The sequence below is a fragment of the Arachis ipaensis genome, chromosome B08, assembly GCF_000816755.2.
Source record: "Arachis ipaensis cultivar K30076 chromosome B08, Araip1.1, whole genome shotgun sequence".
Classification (NCBI taxonomy): domain Eukaryota; kingdom Viridiplantae; phylum Streptophyta; class Magnoliopsida; order Fabales; family Fabaceae; genus Arachis; species Arachis ipaensis.
Genome location: NC_029792.2, coordinates 19,281,285 through 19,285,521, shown reverse-complemented (window position 1 = coordinate 19,285,521; position 4,237 = coordinate 19,281,285). Strand labels below are relative to the sequence as shown.

Here is a 4,237-nt window from a genome sequence, read left to right as displayed (position 1 = left end):
CAGTAAATAAAAAAAATTTTAACAATGATTATTTTATTATTTATGTATTAATTTGTCTATTTTTAATATTTTATTAAATATTATCATGAGAAATTTAAAATCCACTGAATTTTAAAAATTATTAATTTAGTATTAAGTTAAAAAATTATCTAAAAAAATTACATTTATTGAAATAGGTGTCTACCTTTTTATTTTGAAGACAAATAAGTTATCGATTAATTAAAAATATAAAAACGTTTCTCACTTTCCAAAACATAAGACATTTAAATTTTTTCGGGAGACTAATTTATCTTTATATATTTTGGACAAAAAATCTTAAATGTCTTCTATTTTCACTACAAGGTTTTTATTTATTTGTGGCAGTTTTTTCTCTTATTTGTAGAGGTTTATAACCCCACCAAATGATTTGTGGGGGTTTCTAAAACCCTCAAAATTTGAGGTGCCACGAGGTCTTTCGTGGGTGGTTTTTAAAAACCTCCACAATCTAATCAATGGGAGTTTTGTGTGTGTTTGATGGGGGTTTTATATTGAATTTTTGTGGCAGTTCTTGGTCAATGTTTGTGGCGGTTCAAAACCCCACAAAAAGACTTTTCCATTTTAAAAATTACAGCTACTTTGTGGAGGTTTCAAACCTGTCAATGTAATTTTTAAAAATTAATTTACATTATTGTTACACTACTCATCATTTATTATTAAAAAGAAATATTTAAACAAAACATTAAAAATGTAGAAGAAAATTAAAATAAAAAAAATACTTTAAAACAAAATATAGTACACTACCATCATTTTCCAATCACATTAATTACAACTACAAATGAATAGTATATTTATACTAGTAGAATCTAACAGCAACTCAAATAAACTTATTCCAAAAATAAAGTTGTCCAAATACTTTGTAACATCAAAGAAAGTCTAAACAACACAATGAGAAAATGAGTTACTAAGCCATTGAATTAATAACATGCTAGTAGTTAACATGTGAACATATGCAAGGAAAACATCTCTATTCTTGGTGAAAATGAGTCGGAACTAATCTTCATTTCACTAAACATGACTGTTAGATATATTAACAAGGCCAATTGACATACGTACAAAGCTTTACTACAATATTGATGCATCTCCAGCATCTGCCAATCAAGGAAATGAAACTCCTTCAAGATTTTAATACTCAGTTACAAGAGAATACAACCCTGAAAAAAATGACAGAGGCACACCTTTTTCAGGAACGATGACAACAGGTGCTGCTTTGCAGTGGTGGAAGCAGTACTCTCCAACACTTTCCTGTAGCACGCTGAACAAAGAAGAAACACACTCTTGCATCAGAAATTCAGAACAGTATTGGATAACTGCAGAGGAAATGGAGAGGCAAACCTTTGAATTAAGCTTCTGCCTCTTGATCCTAGAACTACAGCCGCAGGTTTGATCCTCTCTGCTTCCCTGCAAATTACTTTCCCTGCATCACTTTTCACAATCCGAGCCACTGTCTTCACCTGCATATAACATAACAAAGATTATTAACTAGGTACTATTGGATCAGAATGTCCACGGTGCATTTGAAGTTCATGCCTAGCAAAATTTAGATGTAACAGAAACAAAGTATTAGAATAAGAAACATGAGAAGAATGATCAAATTCATTCATTAAGTGTTTATACATACTCATTAAAAGGTGTAAAGATTTACTTGCTGCTCCTATATCCATATCTTTTTTCCTGAGAGCACGGTGTTATGATTATGAAATTGGCCCAAGTCCAAGCTTTAATACACTACTATGAAAGGAAAAGAAGACAAGAAAATAAAAAAAAAAGACTGATATGACTTTCTTCTAGACCTCCATTTGTTGAATTCTGTTTTCTCATCCTCATTTTGGTCTTGATGTCAAGCTTTTGTCAATTTGCAGGAACGACAAACCCTCTATGACTCAAGAATAGCATAGTACCTGCTTCTTATCTAGTTTCCCCAAATTTACCCCCTTTTTCTTGTTAACTCAGTTTAATTTACTTTAATTGGACTGAGAATTAATCCCATTGGTTCAATATTGAGAATTTCTTTCTATAAGTTATTTGTGGATTAGCATCTGCTACACACTGTAATTAACTATTTTACTCTGAAGAAAGTAACCCCAAGAGTCAATTATTTTGGAAGAACAACACATTATGGAGTAGAGTTGATATGAGGAAACAGAAGCTACAAGACTCTGAGCGCAATGATATAATCTAGAATGTAACACTTCTCAGACTTATCTCACAAACTGTGGATGGCTTCAGTTCCAATCATATAATCTAGAAAAATATAACAATCTTAATCTAATTTAACTAATAATATTAGAAATAAATACATTAAAATTGTCATTAAAAACGAGTAGCACAGCGAGAAAAATGTCAATGTAATTTACCCTTTATTAATTTTTTTAGGAAGGATTTTACATTCTTTTCAAGTTTCAACTTATGGTCTCTAATTGTGCTTCCAAAATTTATTAGGGAAGATGCTTCTATAAATCAAGAATTCAAGATACATCTGTGATGTGCCTTACCTTGAACTGTCTCTTGGTGCCATAACTATTGCAATGGCTTCTGAAAGCATAATTTGAAGAGAGAACATACATTTACATAAGTAATGAAAGCAAGTTTAAAGGAATCACCTAATAAATAATAACTTAGTTCCGTAGAGTAAAAAAGGAGTGCAGAAATTTATGCCAAATTATATGGCAGGTCCATAAAAGATTTCAGGAGCATAGAAGCTTGTATGTTCTATATGAAGTATACTCTAAACTTTATGTTCAGTAGATAAAGGTCTATAGTTGAATCTATCATGACAGTTATGAGTACAAGAATTTGACATAAAAATAGAAAACACCATCATTAAAAACAAATTCAGCTCCAAAGACAAATCAAAACAAATCCATAAAAATAATCTTTATTTGAATGCTCTCTGAAAAGACTCACATGTTGCTATAGTTCAGTACCTTAATAGATTCAGAAGTATCTCCTTCTTGAATACATACACACCCATAGAAGCAATGTATGATTTCTTTACAGCCTCTTCCTTTGAAAGCCCAAGAACAGTTGTATCTACTTCCTATATTATGAAGCAGTATTAGCTGTAAACCTTATTCTTGAAACTCCTAATATGTAAGAAGAAGCACAAACATGAGTTATTACCATTGCTTTTAGGTCTTTTTCTTTGGGCTTTTCACTGAATGAGAGAATCCTTCCTTTATCATCTATCTTCATTAGACCAAAATCAGTGGTACCGAAAAATTTTTAATAAGACCGAAAGCTCAATTGTCAAAAAGTTCATACAAATAAAGATTCTAGTTCGGTTCATGGAAACCTTTACAAAGTAGGAACAAATCCTCACCTCAATGACTCGGAACGACATGAGAATTAGTTCCATAAGATTTGATAGCTTCGATCACACTATCGCAGCTTCAATCGAAGCTTCCAGAGACTCCCGCTCGCTCGCCTTCCAGATCTGCTCCGCCAGTGTCACCGTGTCCGCGCCGAAATTGCGCTCTGAGTTCTTCAAGCCACCGGAGCAAAAGCAGAACCAGCGGAAGAACCCGCCCGGGAAGACGACGCAGAAGCAGAGGAGAGACTCCTCCACGATCACCTTGTCCTTCATTCATAACTCCAGCGGTGACGTGTCGACGAAGGAGACAATAACGGCAACAATGGCAGAGATGCATGGCGGTGGCGGTGGCAGTGGCGATAGCGGTGGCAGTGAATTTTAGGGTTTCGATCTCACTCTCCTTCGTTTTCTCCCTCTCGAAGCCCCGTTTGATTTTTTTTTTTTTTGTATGGGCTAAGTGAATATTTGTTTGGGTTGGATTGTTTTATAATTAATTGAATTAGGAGTATTATAATAGTGGGAGTTTTTATTAATTATTTAGAAAGTTTTATAATTTGTCACAAATAAAATATATTACGGAAATTTTTAATAACTCCCATTAAAAAACTACCACAAACAAATAAAAATTTTGTAGTGACGCTTCGCCTCCTTTGGGTCTTCAGGTAGGTTTCCGTCGTTGAGGTATCGGAGGATTAGGAAGGTCCAGGAGTGCTGATTCATCACGGGGAGGTTTGCCGAAGCTGAGGACACGACGAATGGTGTCTTGACGACTTCTTAGATCAGTGATCGGTTCCCAGAGACTGATTTAGTACTTGCTAGCTTAGAGAGCAAATAGGCTCTCATGTTTCATTCTCGGAGAATGTGTCAGATGGTCACTCCGTCGAATCC

At 34.0% G+C, this 4,237-nt stretch overlaps 1 long non-coding RNA gene across 1 annotated transcript; it reads right to left on the bottom strand.

Moving 5' to 3' along the window:
* On the bottom strand, positions 824-2,587 carry LOC107612232. The gene is made up of 4 exons (XR_001613649.2): positions 2,532-2,587; positions 1,372-1,490; positions 1,215-1,291; positions 824-1,127 (listed from the first exon to the last, which is right to left on the bottom strand). It is a non-coding gene; the product is annotated as an uncharacterized LOC107612232 (long non-coding RNA).